The 22,342-nt window shown below is 41.2% G+C and overlaps 1 protein-coding gene and 1 pseudogene across 5 annotated transcripts in view; one reads left to right on the top strand and one right to left on the bottom strand.

The window, feature by feature from the left end:
* The window catches only part of LOC117487666 (interferon-induced very large GTPase 1-like), a 339,011-nt gene that overhangs the window by 90,857 nt on the left and 225,812 nt on the right, over nucleotides 1-22,342 (top strand). The window lies entirely within an intron of this gene.
* The window catches only part of LOC117487670, a 259,379-nt pseudogene that overhangs the window by 2,734 nt on the left and 234,303 nt on the right, over nucleotides 1-22,342 (bottom strand).

Raw genomic sequence — 22,342 nt, forward strand, 5'->3', positions numbered from 1 at the left:
AGAAAGAAAGACACTACTCTACAACTGAAGAGGCCCTACCCCTAGCTAGTCTATCCTGCATTTGCACTACAACGCAAAAAGAGACATTTTAATATACCGTTATGAAATCAAAATCATCAGAAAGACCTACCCAGTCTTGGCGAAGTTGGTCCAGTAAGTCATGACCACGGCACTCAGCATCACGTCGTTCTTCGAGAAGTTGCATGGGAACAGATCCGTAGCACCGATCATGGGCACGCCAAATACGTACGGTATCTCATCTCCATGTGCGGCATCGGCCCATTCGGGGCGCGTCTCCGTCTGGCAGTGGTGGTAAAATGTGTAAAAGTAAACCGGAGACTGAAACTCGGCGTGGAGTTTGGCGGTGGCCACTGCCGGCGCCACCCACTGGTGGTCTGTGAACAGCGCTAAGAGGGTCTTCCTTCGCATATCGCCATTGTCTCTGTCTGCCCAGTCTGTGTACATGAATTTGATAGTCTCCCTCAGGATGTCTTTGCCTGGAGGATAAGATGTGGGAAGGGAAAGGGACAGGAAAAACAAGGGGAAGGGGGGAAAAGAGAAAATTGTGATAAGTTGAGAGAAAAGTGTTGACATGGATAGAATATTTTCATAGAAGTACAAAGAACTGGAATGACAGGTAAAGAGTGTTTGTATGCATGTGTGATAGATAAAACTGAGTCAAATAGTGACACAAAGGGCAAAAGCGTAAATACGCCTCTCGTAGAGAAGAATGAGTGACAGGCACTTGAGAGGAAGCGTGACTGCATTATCAAAATGCGTCTGTATTTTGACTGTGGCCCGCTGTGAGGGCTTTGCAGGCTGATCTGTGGAGAACAACAGCACTGTGATTGGGAGCTGCCTGGGGGATGATGAGAGACGGCATTAGTGCCCACGGAGTCTTAGGCCCCGGCTCCACGAGAACAAATACGGCAAAACGCATCGGAGTAACGCAAATGCAACCGCAAAAAACCTTCCGTCCCCACGCAATATACACCGGATTGTGTCAAGCTCCACGAGACGGCTCCGTTTACATCCAAACGCTGGAAAAGCTGCAGTACATATGCCGAACCTGTACGTGGCGCTGTAACTTCCTCCACAAAAGCAGCAACTTCCTCCACAAAAGCAGCGAAGAAGAATGGTTGTCATGGCTGTACTTCTGTTTTTTCTCCGCGGTGGGGGCGGAGGGAACCGTGCAGAGTTTTTCGCCAGTCAATGTGTGTTAAAGTTTAAATCTTCATGCTTCCTCATGCAGCAGCTGATCCAGTAAGTAAACCCGACAGTAAAAATAAACATATTTATAACTAGTTTAGGTAGTTTGAGAGGTAATTAAAATAGCTAAGGGTGGTGATCTGATTTGAAGTGTGTGTTTTGCTCCTGCTGCTTCACAGCCGGAGGAGCTGCGTGTCTCCGTCCTGTCAGATTAGACTTCACTCGCGTTTATGTTCATATCGAGATAAAGATAAATAATCTGAATCTGAATCTGGTGGGGAGAGGCGGGGCTATGAAAACGAATGACCGTATAGGCGACTCCACGGCCCCGTTGGACCCCCCAGAGCGCTCCGTTCCCAGATCTATCCACCTTTGGACCCGTTGTCGTTTGCGGGGTCTGTTTCTACGTTTCCCTTACGGCGTCGTCGAGCTTAGAGGGCTATACGCATGAGAAATATACGGATTCAACCCGTATTTGTCCTCGTGGAGCCGGGGCCTCAAAGGCCAAAGCACAGACCCACCACGGTGAAAGATCATCTCGATGATAGGCAATCTCTTTAGCATGCCTGTCTTGGTTGGTGCTCTTTGCCGGGCTCACATTGTATCTCTTTTCCTCATTCTTTGCCCACATATTGTGTTTAAAAACATTTGATTCCAATGGGAGTTGTGACGATGTTTTTGTATTTTTATTTTTTTAGAAAGCCTATATTGTAATGATGAATAACAGAATATGAACCCCTTTTGTCATAGTGTGTAACACACTCATCTACCAGGGAATAGTACAGTATTTATTAAATTGTTTAGGTCACTTTTGTGCTAATCATTTATTCTGTAACTGATACTTTTAGAACTTTAAGTTATTTTTATTTTGGCAATTTATCCTTTCATTTGAGTTGTGTGTGTGTGGACCCCAGGAAGGTTTCATTACATGGGGGTGTCATCTTAGAGGTGGTACACTCAGAGAGAGTACATTACAGCTTGGATGGAGTACAATGTCGACAGTCCCTACCTTCAGGGTAGCCGTAGAGGTTGTCCACGAAGTTGGAGATGGTGTAGTCGAAAGCAGCAGCTGTGATGCCGTCGTTGTCCTCACTGTCGTCCACAAACTTCAGCCCCTCGCCTTGGTTCACTCCTATCAGGATGTCATAGTTGAGGAACTCCCCCTGGTGGTGCAAGAGGGGAAGAACATGTTGAGGGCTGAATTCAGTACAATTATGAAGGCTGCTAAACACGACTTTGTTTTGTGCATTTGTAAAGTCAAATCAGCTTTTTTCCTACTTGTATGTGATATCTATGCCAATAGTGTTGATGTATAGCTTTTGTTGTGGGACAATAAATACAAGCTCAGTAAAAAACAGGGACAAGGTGAAGGAGTATCACTTAAAATAGGGGCAGTAGCAGTCTTACATAATGAGCTTTTAATGTAATTTTCCCAAAATAATGCAATTTTTTCTTTCTTTCTTTCTTAAGAACATATGTTTCAGGTTTGAGTTATTGTTGCATGTTAAGATGATGTCATTTTGGTCTATCGTGAAAGCAATAAAGTATTTATCATAATAAAAGTAAGAAACCATTAAAATAAATCCAGTTTAGATACATTTATATTACATTTATCCAATTATACCATATCCATTATATGATAATAATCATAATAGTATATTGGAACAAATCACTTTTTGTATTAGGACTGCATTTCTTTATAATACTTTCCCTCAGTCCGTCTCATTTTTTTACCCTTATGTGAGAAATGTAAACAAACTGACGTTAATTGTGAGTATTAAGAACTTATAGAGCTTACAAGTAAAAGCAATTAAGAATAGCAAAACAAGAATGACAAATAACTAAATATGAAATCAGAACGTTTTATTTGTATCTTTTGGACTATTCCTTATCTTTCCTGTGTCCTTGTGTAATACTGGATGGTTTTACCTCCTAACATTACTCCATTTAAGCTGAAAAAGAAAATCAGTCGTGGATTGAACGGATCACACGACCTGTGAAGAAAGGATTTGCAAGTACACAATGATTTGTATGTATGGGATAACAAGCACAAATAAGTGGTGAGCCATGGGTATAGAATCTACCACCGAGGCAGTGTGTTTCAGCGTTTTAGGATGCGAGGTCACACCAGCTGCTAAATGTCACAGCCAGACCCTAACTCTGTGGAAAGGTCACACCTCTTTCAACAAGTTCTCCATGTTATCTTTGCATGGTAGACCCTCACCTGCTGCATGAGGATCTCAGGGTCGTCGGGCACCACGTCTCCGTCCACCACGGGGCCAAAGGCGATGTGGTAGCGGGCTGGCTGGATGTCCTGGTCCACCAGCTCCCGGAAGTTCTTGCGCCTCAGGCAGTCGACCAGGTCGGCCGTCTCTGTGTACGTGCAGCCCACCTTCCGGGCCAGGATCTTTGTGTACTTGAGGGGCTGGTAGTTGACGGACCAGCTGGAGATGGCTGTTCCACCTGTCTCCACCTCTTTCCTTAAATACAGGATACTTTGGGTGATGTCTCCCCCCTTTATCATATCAGCATCACTTATAACCCCTCTCTCCGTCCTGTCTACCACTTCCCTCCTGCCATCCATCCTGTGCGTGCCTGCTGTCGTTTTTGATTTGTGACGGCGTGTAGGTGACATGATTGGTGTCCCTAAAGGGTGGGGATGACAGACTCCTTACCTGGTGTCCCTGGCGGGGGAGAGGGGGGGAGAATGACAGACAGGCGGCGTCTAGAGGGCCGGTGTTAGATGCGGATGATGACGATGGGTTGATGACAAAAGCGGAGGCATGAGAATGGACTGGTGGCGGGGTGAGGGGGGTTGGTTGTCAGCAACAGGAGACAAGGGGTTAATACAGGCTTTCCCAACCGTTAGGGTCTGTCTGCTGCTAAAAGGGGGGGGGGGGTCCCTGAAAACATATAATTGAGCTACAATGAGTGTCAATGGCTGGTTGCTATCTGAAAATAAGCAAGCAAGCAAGATAGTGTTAGAAATTAAAATCAATGTTGATGTGGCGTAATTTGAATGAAATACACTATTTCATTTAAATCTGTTTTATTCTGAAAACCGAAGATTCACATGTGACTTCCGGTTTTTCCGCTGGTGAATTTCGTCATTTCCGGTTAGCATTAGCTTGTGGCGAAATGCTACGTTTTCAAACCGTGAATTGAAGGTGAAATAACGTGATGTTGTACACTAAAACACCCTGAGTTTAACACTCATTTATTGACGCTGGAATGAGGTTTATTAGGGAATGTTTAGATGACCACAGACATCAGAGTGATGTAATTTAGCAGCAGAAACCGACAGGATTTGCATTGGACACGCCCCCGTCGACGCCGGCCAATAGGAGAAGACTACAGGTCTTACCCGGGAGACCCAAGGAGGATCTCGCTCTCTCTCCTTGCCCGCAGCTGACCCGGACGGACGGGACAAAAACAGCTGGGAGGAGCAAACCACCAACGAGCACATTCCTTTTGTAAACCACCGCATCTTTTGTGTAATTAAATGCTGTTAACTTGTATAAGCTTGCCTTGACTCTTTTCAGTCTCTCCTGCTCTCGGGGTTCAAGAATAACTAACAATAGCCAGTGCACATAGGCCATCTGAGAAATACTACATCATCAATAAACTTCATTTACTTTTCTAGAGTTAAATGAAAGGTATTCAACACTTGTGTCTGTACTGTATGTTAAGAACAGACCAGACCTTTGGGAAGGCACTAGAGGTTATCTGGTTTACATTGGACTGGCTCCAAATAGTGTTAAGATCTCTGGGAGGTACGAGCCATGCTCTGTTTAGCACTGGACTGGGTCCGTTCATGTTAGTTTATATGTTTGATGTGTTAAACCGGCGTAGTCTCGTTTAATAAAGTATATTGTGTGGAGTTCTTAAGCCGAAAAGTATATTTTTGTGTGATGTTCTAAGCCGGAAAGATTGTGTACAAGATTGGTATAAGATCAGTTTTTAAGGTCAGCATCTATAGAATTTAGAGCTAAGATAAATGAAGTTTGTATTGGAGTGTTTCAAGCAGTGTGGTTTTCAATTGCATCAAATGTTCCCATTGTTCCCCTCCCCTTCCCCCAGTCACATGAGGTTAATGCTAAGCTAGTTAGCTAGCCAGTTGGCATTACTAGGTGATACAACTGGTAACTATTGGGATGGTGGATACACAGGGATGGTGTAGATGAACATTGAGAGTAGATTAAGTTGTTTTTGTTTTTCATGCTTTTCAAAGAAAGTAATTTGAACTTTATTTGGGTAAATAAACCGGAAGTAGGTTTATGAACTGGAAGTATTAGTTGATACATTTGAAAGGAGTTAAAAATAAAACAGCTCCCCTAGCGGACATAAGTGTTACAGTCAATACATTCTTCACCACACACAGATAAAGATTACATGTGGTTTCTCTGAATTGAAGTATTGTAGTTATGACATTTGCATAATTTCATAAACTTCAGAATACACTGTACACAGTTTATTTGAATTTTCATATTTTAAAGGTCAAAACCATACACTGTACATTTTTTATTTTTTAAATTTCTGATTTTAAAATTTCCATAATTTCTAATTTACTTTATTAATTTTTTATTAAAAAAAAAAAAAACTTAAAAAAAAAAACTTAAAAAGAATCCCAGATATTGAAGTTAAGTTCGGATGACATAGGATATTTTTTATCAGGACAGAAGGTACTATTCAGTAGATTAGTGATTCATCTTTGATACATTTAATAACTATATCCAACTACTTAAGAAATATGACACTAAGTTAAGAGCATTCTCAATGCCAGGCTCAACTGCAGATATTAAGGAGAGGGTAAACATCAGGTCAGATGCTATGACAGCGCCAAAAGATAGACAGAAGACATGGAACAGAATAGAGAAACTGTTCGAGCAGTGGCAAACGAGAGGATTGATTCCAGCAGATGATAAACCTGGACCAACGAAAGCCCATAGAAAAACAGTAGTTGAATATGAGAATGGAGAATACCTACAACAGCAAGAGGCATGGATCAAAGCTGGACGACCCTCGTGGTATGGACCTGGAAAAAGTGCTATGAACAAAGCTGAAGAAAGAAAAGCTAGAGTTACAAGTCTGATACTCCATCTAAAATATGCCAGCCAGGGATTGACAACAAGCTTACATTTGGTAGAAGCAGCAGATCTGCCAGTAAATGAAGACACAGCAGAAATAACAGAAGAGGCTCCAGTTATCCAAACTCCAAAGCAGTATCCAAGCCTGACCGAAGTGCCTCCTCCCGACATATCAGAGAACAACCCTTCTCACCAAGCATCAATTCAAGCCCCAAATGTGAAAGAATTGGCGTTTGAGGTAAGAATCCTATCCAGGGTCAACCGGCTGATGGAAGCAGAACTCATCAGAGAGGAAGAGTTCAAAAGAAGAATGGAAGCAGAACACATCAGAGAGGAAGAGTTCAAAAGAAGAATGGAAGCAGAACACATCAGAGAGGAAGAGTTCAACAGAAGAATGGAAGCAGAACTCATCAAAAGAATGGAAGAAAGACAAAGACAAGAACAAGAAGAAAGGAAAATATGGGAAAAAGAGCAAGAAGAGAAAAATTACCGAACTGGTTGCTCTCCTGAACCAACACATTCTGCAGATGAAAGATTCCAAGAAATTAAGGAAGAAAGAAAACAACAAATAACTAAAAAATGGGGAGAATCTCAAACAAAACGCAGAAGAAATTACTCTCCTGACAAAGACTATTCCAAAGGAGATGAAGATGAAGATGACGACGGCAGTACACAGTTTGTAACCAGTAGACACTCCCCATACCAAGAACAGTTACACCAACGAAGCAGTATTGTATCTTCCCCAGAGAACAGTAGTAGTGACGAAATCGAGCAACAGCACCCTGACACATGCCCCAAACCTGTAAGAACCAAGACCCGTGTTCACACCTCCATGCCATTGATAGCGGCTGGAAGAGGAGGATTTGACTACCAACCATGGACACACAGGGACATGGAGTCGTTAGTGGCAAAGCTACCGCCACTCACCCAAGGAGGACAGAAGTGGGTGAATGATCTGGAGAAATATACTGTCCAAGACCACCTGTGCCTGGGAGACATAAGGGCACTGCTTGGACGGATAGAAGGAAGACTAGAGGCAAGAGCAGTAGATTCCAAGGCCAAATGCACCAACTCTCCAGATGACATTTCGTTCAACCAAATCAGGTCGAGGTATTGGGCTGCTATTCGTAGCATCTACCCAACAACACGCAGTTTACAAGCCCTCAACAGCCTGAGAAAAGAACCGGGGGAACACATGCATGCTTTCCTGAAGAGATGTGAAGGACTGTGGGAGGACTGCACTGGAGAACGACATGACGCTTCTCCGGCTGTCATAATGTTGTGGAAGAATGCGGTCATTAACGCCCTTCCTAAATCAGTCCAGGAACGCCTAAGAGACGTGGTGGGACTAGAAGTGAAACCCCCAGAAGAATGGAGACTACATCTCATTCACCATGACACTAAACATCAGGAATTAAAGGAGGAGATGATGAAGATACAAGAAAACTAGCAAAAAGACTTTTGAAGATGCAAGTAGCTGAGAGAGATGCCGAAGCTCATAAAAACAAGAAATCGACAAAGCAGATGGCCATACTAGCAGAGAAGGCAGGGCGAACACCTCCAACAGTTCAAACTCAGGAAGAACCAGAGAATCAAATGCAGAACCAACAAAGCGGAGGAAGAAGTCTCCAAAATGGTGGCTGCTACACATGTGGTCAGACGTCACATTGGTCCAATGAATGTCCCACACAACTCCAGCAACAGCAAGCACCTGTGTATCTTCCTACCCAAGTACAGCCACAAGCACCACAGTATCTTCAACAGCAAACACCTGTGTATCTTCCTACCCAAGTACAGCCACAAGCACCACAGTATCTTCAACAGCAAACACCTGTGTATCTTCCTACCCAAGTACAGCCACAAGCACCACAGTATTTTCAACAGCAAACACCTGCATATCCTCTTACCCAAGTACAGCCGCAAGCACGGGTATACCCTCCCATACAACAAAAGGGACAATGGAGAGGAAAGCAACGATCAAGAGGGAGAAGGGATGATGGCTGCTTCATATGTGGTGATTGTAGACATTTGGCCAGAGATTGCCCCACTCAGCAATATCCACCACAATGTAGCCCCTCACAATACAGAGGAGAACCAGTGTTAGATATTAGGAAAATTGAGGCGGAAGCATATGCCAGGTCCATGATGAATATTTCTGTTGGATCAGGTGATTGGGTGAAAGTAAAAATCCACAAGATTAACTCATTGCAACCTGTATGGAGTGGACCATGGGAAGTTGTAGAACGCACTGCAGATGCACTCCGGATCAGAGTTAACAAAGGAACATGTTGGCACTTTCTTGCAAATTGTGTAGCCGTACCGCCACATTTCCAGAAACGGCACGGCAGTTAGAACTGATTTTTGAAAAACTGGTACAACACAATAAGTAATTGAACATCTTTAGGAAAGGCACCACCAGAGAAAAAACACATTTTTACACTCAAACTATTTCCAAGTCATAGACAAGGAATTTAGATAATATAAACTTAATGTTCACCAAAAGTAATAAGTACATTTTAATACTAATTAGGTGTAAATAAACTGCAGTAGTAGTACTATAAGGAAGTGAATTTTGTACCAAATTTCAAGAAAGGTGGGAGGCAGAAGTCCCAATGAAAAGTTAGAACCATCTTGAAAATCATAGTTGAAATCGTGAATGAATAAGGAATGGCGCTCCGCATATGACACATTTTTGTAGATAGAGGGTACCCGCCTATGCTGAATTACCTCTGTAAAGACTCTGCAGAGCACGACATGGCCAAAAGACCGAGACCAAATGACCTTTGACCCTGACTGACAGTGTGACAAAAGCACTGTCAATGACTGACTCTGGGGTGTACCTGACCACACTTGACTTGACAACCAGACGGTATGAGTGTGAATGAATGCCGGCATGTGATCAGTGTAACTGCATGATTCTAAAACAATAACTAACCAAGCATGTTTTTGGACTAACATATTATTTTGGAGCTCCAAGGGAAACGAGAGGTTTCCTATAATTCCACAAAAATGGGAAACCGCACATGGGACCCGTTTCTAATCTACTTGATGATATTTTACTCCCACAGGAGTTGGCGTTTTGCAAATGAAAAACTCAAACTATAATCTGAAGATTCTGTTTCTTTTAGGACTGAAAGATGAAGAGAAACATTTATTTTCACTGAGGTGTTTACTGTGGAAAGATAATAATAATGGATGTAAAATTGCTATGTCCCTAACCAAAATGTAACTGAAAGTTTCCTCTCCTCCCCTCCCCATTTCAGGATTTTATTACACATGAGTTCATGTGTAAAAAGGGGGGAGAGTGGATAATGTATAATGTCAACATGGCTGTCAAATTCACAATTTAAATTTTTCTTTTAGGGATTGAAAGAAACCTTCCGCCCCAACCTAGATGTTCAAACTGAGCATTGAATGATAGTTTTAGAATGAACCTGCTCCATATCTGGGGATAAGATACTGTTTGATGAATGTTGACATGTTTCTAAGTATTGATTGCATTTTGAACAGGTAACACAGATGCAGTGGCCAAGGGGCTACTGTGAGAGATGTAATTCCAGAATAGAATACAGAAGAAGTTGACCTGTGATAATGAAACAATTTTGTAATATTTTAACAGACATTAGAGTAACTGAGGTTTGAAATATAGAAAGAACATATTACAGTTAAGCTAAAACATAGTAATGTAATGACACAGAATTGAATTTAGAACATCTTGTAACTAGCCTGGTAAAGAAATAGAAGTAAAAGCCATGGACTTTATTGTTTAGGTCATTATGGGGATATACATTGAATTTATAATAGAAAGACATTTGATGACAGTATGTTGGAATTCTGTATTCATTTTTCAGCTTGATAATAGACAGGTAGAAGCAGTATTGCCAGGTGCAACTGATGGGATTTCTGCACACGAGCCAAGCAGAGAATGACGTACCTTTTATAGGACAGATACACTCAGGAAACCACACTCTGACAGCATTATGACTTCAGTTGTTTTTAAATCCATAATGAAATTGTATTACATAACGTTAGTGTGTGTCTTTACCACAAACAGGAATAGTTCATTGTTATATTTAGATTTGAAAAAGATTACAAGGATTTTATTTAGGAACAACACAGATGCTCATCAGACATTTCGAGCTATTGAAATATGTTATTTAGTTCACCATGAAGATGTTTTATTTTGTTTGTAACATATGCCGAGTATTAAGATTCAGATATCAGCAGGTTCTGAATTATTATTCCTCTGTCCCACAACCAACAAGAATGTGGATGGGGAGAACTATATCTGATATAACCAGCAGAGATTCCTAAATCACACCAGAGACACAGTAAAAGGATGACACAAACAGTCACATAAAAACAGACCGATAGAATAGCGCTAGACATTAGTTGAAAAAGGGAGTGTGCAACACTGAAGGGGATAGGATTGTTTAAATAAAGAGTAATATTTTCAGATAGTTTTATCCTTATATTTTGTGAAAGAACAAGTGCCTTTACACCAGATACAGTATGAAGATGATATTTATGATGTGAAAGGAGGGAGTTCGACGTTTTCCATACCAAGCTAATTGCTGCTATTTTACGAAGTGATATTAAAGGTTTAAGCTAGAAGTTATGCACAAATGAAAAACTTCGCATTTATGATGAATATGTATTGTTACTATTTGTATTTTCTACCCTTTATGAGTTATGTACTATGCAAAGTTCAGATGAAGAACTCATTGATTTCAGTATTATGTTCATACCTTAAAGGGTATGAAAGGAGGGATTGTTAAAAACCAAGCTAATTGCTGCTATTTTGAAAAGTGATATTGAATGTTAAAACTAGAAGTTTAAGCACAAAGGAAAACTTATGTTGAAGACCAACCGAAGTATTTTTTGTATTTTTGATGACTGTTATTTGAACCATTCCATTTTGATAGTATGTTTTTTTATATGAGTTATGTACTATGCAAAGTTCAGATGAAGAACTCATTGATTTCAGTATTGTGTTCACACCTTAAAAGGTGTGAAAGGAAGGATTGTTAGAAATTAAAATCAATGTTTTATGGCATAATTTAGTCTAAAACATACAGTCAGTTTAAAAGCAGTCTTATGAAGAACTCATTGATTCCAGTATTGTGTTCACACCTTAAAAGGTGTGAAAGGAGGGATTGTTAGAAATTAAAATCAATGTTGATGTGGCGTAATTTGAATGAAATACACTATTTCATTTAAATCTGTTTTATTCTGAAAACCGAAGATTGACATGTGACTTCCGGTTTTTCCGCTGGTGAATTTCGTCATTTCCGGTTAGCATTAGCTTGTGGCGAAATGCTACGTTTTCAAACCGTGAATTGAAGGTGAAATAACGTGATGTTGTACACTAAACACCCTGAGTTTAACACTCATTTATTGACGCTGGAATGAGGTTTATTAGGGAATGTTTAGATGACCACAGACATCAGAGTGATGTAATTTAGCAGCAGAAACCGACAGGATTTGCATTGGACACGCCCCCGTCGACGCCGGCCAATAGGAGAAGACTACAGGTCTTGGAACAGACCTGGAGCTGGGAGCTAACTAAGCTAGAGATGTGTATTTTAGTGTAAAGCCAAGCTAGCTGTTTACCTTTCTTCTCTGCCTTTATGTTAAGCTACTGTCGACTAACCATCCTGACTCAGGCTTCATACGTTATGCAAAGACAAGAGTGGCATAATATAGTATGCTTCTGAGATATGATTTGACTTCATATGTCATTTCGAGTTACAAAATATCATGTACAAGGTGGTTTAAATGTTGCTTTCTAGAGATGCTAATAACCTCAAAAAGGCATGGTTAGCAGTCATGCTAATGTTAATGCTAATTCTCGATACTGGAGTTCATTTTTTAATATTTGCTCTTTCCATATTTTGATTCCTAAACACAGAAACTTAAGGAAAGAATGTGATATTTTCTCGAATGCATTAGAAACACACTTGAAATTATTTACTGCTTATAGCACTGTTTACAAAGTTATAAGCACTCATACCAACACAGTCTCACGGCATTTGGTGTTATAGTCACGAAATTAATCTATTGATTCGTGTTCACCAACACGATTTCGCCATTTTTTTCGTGTCACACAGAACGATTTTAAAAGCAATGTAAATAATAACAAATTAGAAGGAAAAACAGATAAAAAAAAATACAGATTTCAGTATTCTGACACAGAACGATTTTAGAAGCAATGTATTTCTATTGGTAGTATGTTTCGTGCCTGCACCAAATAATAAAAAATTAGAAGGAAAAAAAGATGACAAAAAATACAGATGTCAGTATTCTGAGGCTCTGAGCCACATTTCTTTTCCTCGCGGACGGCAAAAAAACTCCGACATTATACAACTTAAAATAAAAGGGTTAGGCTTAGGGTAAGATATTGAGTAGTATAAGAAAATGTTTTATGAACCACACAGCTTCTGGTATTCCAAGACCCGACCGGACAAAAAGACGTGGTGCAGGCACGAAACATACTACCAATAGAAATACATTGCTTTTAAAATAGTTCTGTGTGACACGAAACAAATGCAAAAATCGTGTTGGTGAACACGAATCACTAGATTAAATTAATTTCGTGACTATAACACGAAATGCCATGAGACTGGGTTGCTCATACATATACAAAATGCTTTATAATGAAACATTGAACATTTGAATGACTTCAATTGCTAGTCAGTCCATGACATTTGTTTTTGCAGGAATTAAAGCATATAATAATTCCCATAAAACATCATCTTTTTATAATGGCTTATCCATTAGCTATCCTGAGGTATAGATATTTACAAGTGCTTATAACTTGAAAGTAAAACGCATAATATAATGCAGTATAAGTATGTTTATATTGTATTATAGACATCACAGAAATAAGTTAAAACTTTCCACACACTATGCATGGCCCCTGTTATGATATCAATATCAAATAATTGGGGTTATGGGAGGTTGCTAACGGCTAATTGGGTCACCTGCCGATGAGTGGAGAAAGGTTGGGTGTGCTGGGTTAATATGAAGGGTAGGCAGACATCAGTGTAATTATAGAGGCTGGGATAAATGGACACAGTGACACAGCAGCACAGATGCTCACTGGAGCTTTGACAACACACATTTGTTATTACAGCAGATTTACACAGACAGAATGAGTCAAAGTTAGAGGCGTCTGCTTGGTGCTTCAGACACAAACAAACACACTTAGATACACACAAACACAGAGAGGATCGAAACAGATGTGAGGTTTTGTGAACACGCTCTCTTGAATCTCTCTATCCACCGTTTCTTCCCTGTGTCTGTCCTACGCGGTTTGTGAATGAATAGAGGAGAGCGATATTGAGAGAGAGTCCTTGAGCAGTGTCGAGTTACGATTTGAGGAGGGCAGCTTCAAGAACGGCATGATCAAAGGCGCCGAGTGCGTGACCGTTTGGCTGCGGGTCGGCAGCCACACTGATCTCAATTCAGATCAAAGTGGATCGGTCCGTAGGCGTCTCTCTTTTGGTGGTGCAATGTTAACACTTAGCCCTCGGGGTGTGCTGTTGGTAATGGGGAGCACGAGGTCAGACGGATGTAGGTTTTTTCCGACCGAGGTAGAGCCTCTCTGCTGCAGAGCGGTGGACCGTTAACAGAGCCAGGAGCGCTCGCATACTCAGGTAATGTGGGGAAATGTTGGGGATTCATCCTCCGCAGACATGTACGACACAAACTGAATCAAACCTGGACTCGCTCATTAGACACATGACTGCTCAAATTCTTCAGTTCAAAGGATGTGCAGTGTTTTCCTCCGAGGACAGAGGTGTCAAGCGAACATCACAGGACTTAACGATTTCTGCGCTAGATGCTGCTAGCAGAGTCTCCATCTGACCACATGGGACAGGACCTTGCTGCTATGATTACATTTACACGGGTCATGAAATAGCCACAGGCTGTATAAAGGAACAATTATGTTTAAATACAGAGCGAGTCATTCCAGCGACAGATACAGGATCACACATTTTTTGTTTAGAGTTTTCAAGGTCGACTGGGACATGAAGGTGTGCATTGCCATCTTTTTCCAGCAAATATGCATTGTGGATGTGCGGGGATTAGCGAGGAATGATCTCAGCTTTAACATTAATGGATCAGGTGGAATTCATGCAACCAACCACAATCCGTTTGTCAAAAACGGTCATTTTCAGGGTTGGGCCGAGACTATTAACATCACCATTTATTTTAAATCCAGGAATCCTGTGACCAGTGGGAAGATGCTGCATGGTAGTTTTTCTATTAAAACAAATGGTGAGACACAAACACAGTGAGTCTCTAATTACCTTCCGAGTGGTGCGAGAGGATGAGGAGGTTGACGCAGGACGCCCCAGCTCCGGAGCCGAAGATGGTGATCCTCTCTGGGTCTCCTCCGAAGTGGCCGATGTTCTCGTTGAGCCAGCGCAGGGCCTGAATCTGGTCCAGCAGGCCGTAGTTCCCCTTAGCAGACTGATCGCCGGTACTGAGGAAGCCTGAGAGAGGATATTCAAGAGGGAAAAGGGATGGGAGGAGGATAAAGAGAGAGACAAGAGGACGTTAGTATCAGGACATTTAGTACCTGTCTGGCAAATGTTCCCTACTTTGGCCTGTAGATCATCTTCTGACTGTGAGGGATTTGCATATATGTTTGAGCGTGTGCGCGACATCGTCATTCACCAACACCAGGAGCAACAGACAGAGAAAGCGAAGTGAGCGAGAGACGAACTTGCTATCTCAGCTCCTCTCTTAATGACATTTACTCTAATGGCATTGAACAGGGACACAAAGCCACTTACAGTACAGCAGCCCCAGAAATATAGGTGACCCCAATCTGAACCACACCCATAACTGGATTACAAGTGATGACACATCATGCTTGGAATCAGGATTGTGCAATGTCTTTCTTCTTTTTTTGGGAGTAAAACAACTTTTCTTAACCAACCATTTTTGGCATGAGAAAACATAACTCTTTTTAAGTTAAATGATTTTCCTTTGGCTTTTTTTAGGCAGCAGACTTTCTGACTTGTCACAGGAGAGAAAGCACAGATGTTACTTAAGTTTCCCAGCATGCCATGGTACAGTGTGAAAGTGAGCAGCATGCACAGCACCAGGAAAACAGGAGGAGCTAAATGAAAATCAGACGTCATTCATTTTCCTACTGTGACATTTTAAAATGCCTTCAAGGAAAAATGTCTTGGAAGCCAAAATATGATGTGATATCCTTTAAAGTGCACCTATCATGCTATTTTTAGGCAATAGGTCTCAGATATATACAAATATATAAAAAACATGTCTATGAAGTGTTTTGCTCAAAATACCAAACAGATCACCCATTCTAGCCATGCCTCATATCCCTCTATGTCACTTCCTGTTTCAAAAGTGCTGATTTTGGGTATAAAGCTTTATAATAAAAAAAAAAGGAGGGGGCGGAGCTCATGCGGGACCCGGCAGCTACCGTCTAAACTAAATACTGCCGTGATGAAACGCCATATCATGGATTATTTCCGATATTACGTCATATCGGACACAAATCTGGATCAGTTCCGTTGTAGCCCCGTTTTTAGAGATTTGGGTACGGAGGAAAAGAGAGAGGGTTTTATTTTCTGACGGTGCGTGAGTTCCCCGACACACCGGGGACACATATTTATGTATAAAAGACATCAAAAAGTACATTTTGCATGATAGGTCCCCTTTAAACGTGGATGATAATTTAAGAATAAACGGTTTAATGTTTAAATTCCCTGGTAAAGGATAAGACTTGTAGCATTCTATTTGTGTGATTTAAACACATTCCAAAACATTGAGTAATATTTTCATTCATTAATATGAACATGGACACTTTAATTTGATTTGATTCAATCCCAAATACATACATAGAAATTCTCTCTAGAGGACAGAAATGTGTATTAATCCGCAACTGAAAATAGTCCCCAATAAATGTATTATTTGCCCCTGTTTTAACTCAGTTGCTTAAAATAATGTGTTTAAAGGTTTGAGTTAAAAAAAATAAAGTATGCCTGAATACAGTACAGTATCATTGAGAGATTCAATATGTCCATGTTCAATAGGACACATATACTTTACATTTTCTAATGTTATAAGGACTTGTACTACAGCTACTGTCAAACGTTTGTACATAAAGAAATATTATCACGTTTTTTATTTGTTAAATATTTTCCTGATCCTTTCGAGTTTTATATTTTTTTAAACTCAGTAGCGGGCAGTGCATTTCACACCTAGGCCTTCAGTAGTGTCCCACCTGAATTAATCCACCTCTTAAGACCATCATTATGACTTCACGGCTATAGAAACCATTAATATTGTACAGACACGCAGTATAACAGGGCTTTGCATCACTGACAGCCGACAGGTATCTATGTAGCGAGAATGACCGCCATTACAAAGCAAGAAACCCAAATAACACAATGCAACAAGTCTCCTTTCACTGCAGCCACACCACACACATCAACTCTAGCAGAAGCTCCAATATTTACTTAATAAAATGACAAGAACATATAAAAACATGTAAAGAAAAGTCACTAGAGCCTTTACTCACCAATAAGTTTGATTATTTGTACGATTGATTGATTGAAGTCCTGTTCTAACGCCATTGAGGCTCCCCCAAAAGTTTCCAAAAGCACCGCTGCTTGTAAGTTTCCAGCAGTGCTTTTGTGTCTCGCCGCTGCCTTGGTTAGACTCAAGTTTGCAAACTTATAAGGCTCCAAACACCAAGTCCATTAGTTGACAATATCAGGCATTTCCAGCAATAGAGAGGCGAAGTCCCTCCCCTTCCGGGGACCTCCATGGGACCTTATTTCGGAAAAAGTATGTATTGAAGTCAATGGAGAGAGAAAACGTATCTCTCGATCCCGTTTGAATTGTGCCACAAATTACACATATGATGTTTATCAATCTTAAAATATAATTTCCATGTCAAAAAAGTCACAGTTTGTCGTAAAACTGTTGAAATATAAGACTACGAAAAATACGCAACTAGAAAGACTACAAATCCCAGAATCACGGTCCCGCATGCTGGGGAACCGACTAACTCCACTTGTGTGTATGTACAGCTCTCAACATGCCCACACTTGTAGTGATTTTCACCTCTTTTAATACTTTTCGCCTCATTCTGAAAGAAAGAAGTGAAATGTGCCAACGTGACGGCCGTCTTGGTGTGTGGTGCGAGATGGGAGATGTAGGTCATTGAGCGGTTTCACCAAAAAAAAGTGTTACTTCACAGTTTTACGACACTTTTTTTTTTTTGACTTGCAAAATTATCTTTTAAATTGACAAACATCATATGTGTAATTCGTGGCACAATTCAAACGGGAAATAAGGTCCCATGGAGGTCCACCGGAAAGGGAGGGACTCCGGCACTCTATACAGTTTCCAGTACTCCTCCGAGGCTGTGAGCCAATGGTACCGCTCGTAGCTAGTGGTGGGCGGACAAACCCTTTCCCCGGCTACAACATGCTTTCTAGCTTCAACCAAATCAATTTTTCTTCCGCTGTCAGCAATTGTGGGCTGAAAAAAAATCTAAACACAAATATTTGTACCTTTTGCAGGTAGCTAAGGAGGCTACAGATGCTGTGTGCCAGCCGTTCGTTACCGGTAGCTACCGCAACACACGCTAGTGTTTGCTAATGAAAAGTGAACCGTGAAAAGGCTGACGTTATCATAGGCCTGCTAGATGGCCCCGGTGTCGCCAACTCAAAATCTGATTGGTCAGTGCAACAGTTTCATTGCCACTTTTTTAAAGTACAAGCGCACGCACTGCTGATTCTGAATGTCTCCGGCAGATTCATTTGACCCAGCAACACATTCTGACTCAAATATGATTAGATAAAAGAAGCCCCAACACCAACATTAACAACCATTACTGGACGCAGCGCAACCGAGCGCAACACAGAGAAAATGCTATGAAATGAAGAGAATATACTATTCTATTCTATTGGAAATAATTTAATACATGTCAGTGAAAATATATATTAAAAGGTTAGTCAGTAATCCGGATAGAGTTTAGGCAGAGAAGGCCTTGCTGGCCGCCAATGACAAAACTCTTACTGGTTCTGGATGTGTATTTTGTAAATTGTGTAATTTATAGTTGTATCTTTAATATTTGTATGCATGCTTCTTAATACTAAGCTATCTTTGGTTCTTAGCTGTACCAATGTGAATTACCCCTCTGTGGGAAGAATAAAGGTATTCTGAGTCTCATTATTTTCTTAAATGCAACAATTATAGTTGTGTGTTTTTAACATGGAATCCTTTTTGCAAAATGTTCCTTGTTGAAATGAAAAAGTACTAAATATTCCTCAACGTTTCCCTCTAGACTATCATTCATTTATCAGATTACTGCAATAACAACTAACCTCTTCTGTTTGCTGACATTTACCTCTAGTGAGTACCTCTGAGTATCTTCCACCAAACACCTAAATCTTTTTTATTTAAGCACCCATTAACTGGTAGCCGCTCAGGTCCTCATGGCTCTCTTAATTAGAGCTTTATTAAAGGCAGGTGAACTGGAAAGGTCATCCATTAGGCCTGTACAGTAGAGGTTAAACACTCAGACCAGATGCTAGGAGACAAGCACGCAGTGTGTTGTCTGCTCTGGGTGGCTAATTAGTGTTATCAAGATCCTTTATCAACATTTCTAATTAGACTCAATATAAAGTCACAAGCATTCCTCACTTAACTACGCTTATTTGAACATGAGCCTACTCCTACGGATATGAATAAGGTGCATTTTCACTTTCTCTGAATATTATAGAAATATTAGGAAGTGCATTTGCTTCAAAACTATAATGCAAAACAATAAAATTCACAACGGCTGATTCATACAATTCTGGCATAATAATAATAATAAGGGAAATTATGAATAATACTTTATTGAACCAAGTCTGCCTTATCACCCTTTTACACATGCATATTTGTACTGTAAATAAAAGTGTATGTGTAATATCCATACTCATAGTAAAGGCTAACTTACTGAAGTTACAATATCACTTGATCATTTCTCTCTTCATCCTTGAAATATAACCAAAACTATACAATATAATCGATAATAATAACCTCAGATGATCCGAAAAAAAAGGGGGATCGAAGCACAGGCAGTAACCGCATTTTGTGCTGCCCTTTAAATACACCACAAACAAGCCGCTGTGTTAGAGTGCATTAATTAAAGCGGGCACAAACACGAGCGAATAAGCCGCCTAATGCCCTACTGTAATCACCATGATATATTAAACATAACCAATTATGCTCATGAGGTCCTTAATTAAGCTAATTAATGCAACACAAAGCAATGTTTCTACTGTATGTCAGCGGAGTTTCTTGCACAGAAAATAGGAGTGAGTCCAAAAATGTACTAAGGAAAATACACTTTGAGACAATTTCTTGTTAGCATTCTTATAAAAATAGTGCTGGTGGGGCTTGAAAGGCTGATCTAGGTTACACAGTGTTGGAAGACACCCTACATCCGAACGTTATCTTGTTACAGTCAAGCTGCCGTCTTTCCTGCACCTTCACGCAGCGTCCATCTGACTGTGAGTCAGTGTACAACAGCGGGCCACTTCACCCGTCCTCCTCTTCCTCAATAATCTGATAAAAGGCTCGGGAAAGGAAAAAAACAGAGGAGCTGGTTAAAGGGGCGCAATGCAAGATGAAAGCGCGGCTCGACATGAATAGCCTTTAAAATGGCTGTGATAAGGAATGGTGGTTAGAGGGGGGGTAAAGGGAGCGGGAGCGAGAAAGGAGAGGAGGATAGTGGGTGTTCTGTGAGTCCCGGATAGAGGCACAGTGTTTCATCTGCCTCCAAGACACCAGAGGTTGGCTCTAACACACACACACACACACACACACACACACACACACACACACACACACACACACACACACACACACACACACACACACACACACACACACACACACACACACACACACACACACACACACACACACACACACACACACACACACACACACACACACACACACACACACACACACACACACACAGTGATCAAAGGCTGACACTACAGAGAAGACTGCCTCCTTCTCTCTTCACCTCCTTCTCTCTTCCACACACAGAAACAGACACTCATCCACACACACGAGGACAGAGGAATAATGCAAATACATACTCTTATCCCTTTTGTCTCCAATGCACATACAAACAGGACACACAGAAAGTCAACACATAATCATAATCATGCTAGCGCCCACCCATGCTAAATGTTTCTGTGTATCCATCCTGCAGTCACAAGGAGCCGTTTATGAGCCATCATGACATCTTTTGATAGAATGCACGTACAGGTGTCTTGAATGTATGCAGCCATATTTGTCATAATGATGTGTCTGTGTGCAGAGTTGCGTGCATCTGTGACTTTGAGTGCAGCCGCACATGTGATTATGATTTGTGTACAAACAGAGCTTCTAACACACTGCGTCCCATGGGAATCCATTGTTGGAGGTTGACATGGGTGCCAGAGCTCTCAGCGGGAGAGTGTGTGTGTTCTTGGCAGCAGAGTAATTATTGTTTATCAGAGGAGAGAGTGTGTCGTCCGGAGAAATGAACAGATGTGGGTGGCTCGGAGCATCTGAATAATGTATAGGGGACACGCACACCTCGGATTGGTTATTTCGGAGGGGATGAAAGCCGATAGAATGCACGTTTGCAAACTAAGTGTATTATTGCGATTACAGCAGCGTACCTCACTGCCACCAACGCCTATGTAAAAACGCATTTCATCCTGCAGCCCTGCTAAACGCTTCACTTTTAGAGCGTCACGCCAAAGAAGGGGAAAAAGGAAGTGGTTTAAAAGTGGAAATATAAAAAAAAGAATCCCCTTTTTTTCAGCCAGTGAATAAAAAGGTCTTCTTTTCCACAAACACCGCTCTGGCTTAGACACAGCGATTGGCCTTGGGTGATTGGCTCCGCTCCTCTCCTCCTTTCTTATTCCCTCTCTAATGTTGTTATTACTATTGGCTGGCTGTGACAACCAAATTATCTGTGAAATGATTCAGATTGTATGCCATCATACTGGCCAGGACCCTTCTAAGTGTGTGGTCTAATGTAAAGCCCTTCCTGAGCAGTACACAAAATCATTTAAAGATGTGAACAGCTGAATGCAATGGAGACGTGCTTGGTGTCAGCACGTCTCCATAATCTCTTTTTCCTATTTCACTGTCTTGCTTGTTTCTCTCCCATCTCTCTCCCAAATGTACTTTTCATCCATTTATTCCCGTCACAGTAATCTTTGACTCTGTTTCAGCAGCTACTATTTATAGCAAGTATTTTAGTGGAGTTGAACTTGTCATTACTGCATTAGATTAACATTTCCTAACTATGTATAAGGGATTCCAAATATTGGATGTGTTTAATCCAGAGTTACTGTAGTTTTATAGGCCCAGACACACCAGGCCGATATCGGCCGTCTTCGGTTGTCTGGCGACGAAGCGTGCCCTGTCGCCCAAAGTGAATTTGGTGTGTCCCGAACCCTCGGCCGTGACACGCCTTATTTGGCCTTTCACGGTCGACACATGGCCGATTCAACATGTTGAATCGGCCATTTGTCGGACACAAGCTATCGGGCCAAGAAACCACTCTGATCAGCTGTTCAGCTAGCAAATGAGAAGCGAAACGGAAGTGAGGGACGTAAACAAACGATTTAAGAAGGCACAGGACAGCAGCTAAACACCAGCAGGTGATACTTAAAAGACATCAAACATAGCCCTTAAATGTCCTCTCTTACCTCCCACACATAGCAGGGACATCTCTGATATCGGCGGGAGCGTCCCCGGCTGTCCTCTGCTGAGAGCTCCGTGATTTGTTTGGTCAAGTCCGGTTTTTCATCTCATGGGTTTATTTGTCAGTATAAAGTTGCAGGATTAGTCTCAAGTACCTCAACATTGTCCTTAAGTACAGTGTCTAAGTAAATGAGATACTGTCTACTGCTGTTCATTTACCTATTGTGAGTCGCCTCGGATAAAAGCATCACATGGAAATGTAAATTTAGCAAGAAGTGGCATTCATA

The sequence above is a fragment of the Trematomus bernacchii genome, unplaced genomic scaffold (genome assembly GCF_902827165.1).
Source record: "Trematomus bernacchii unplaced genomic scaffold, fTreBer1.1, whole genome shotgun sequence".
In the NCBI taxonomy this organism is placed as follows: Eukaryota; Metazoa; Chordata; class Actinopteri; order Perciformes; family Nototheniidae; genus Trematomus; species Trematomus bernacchii.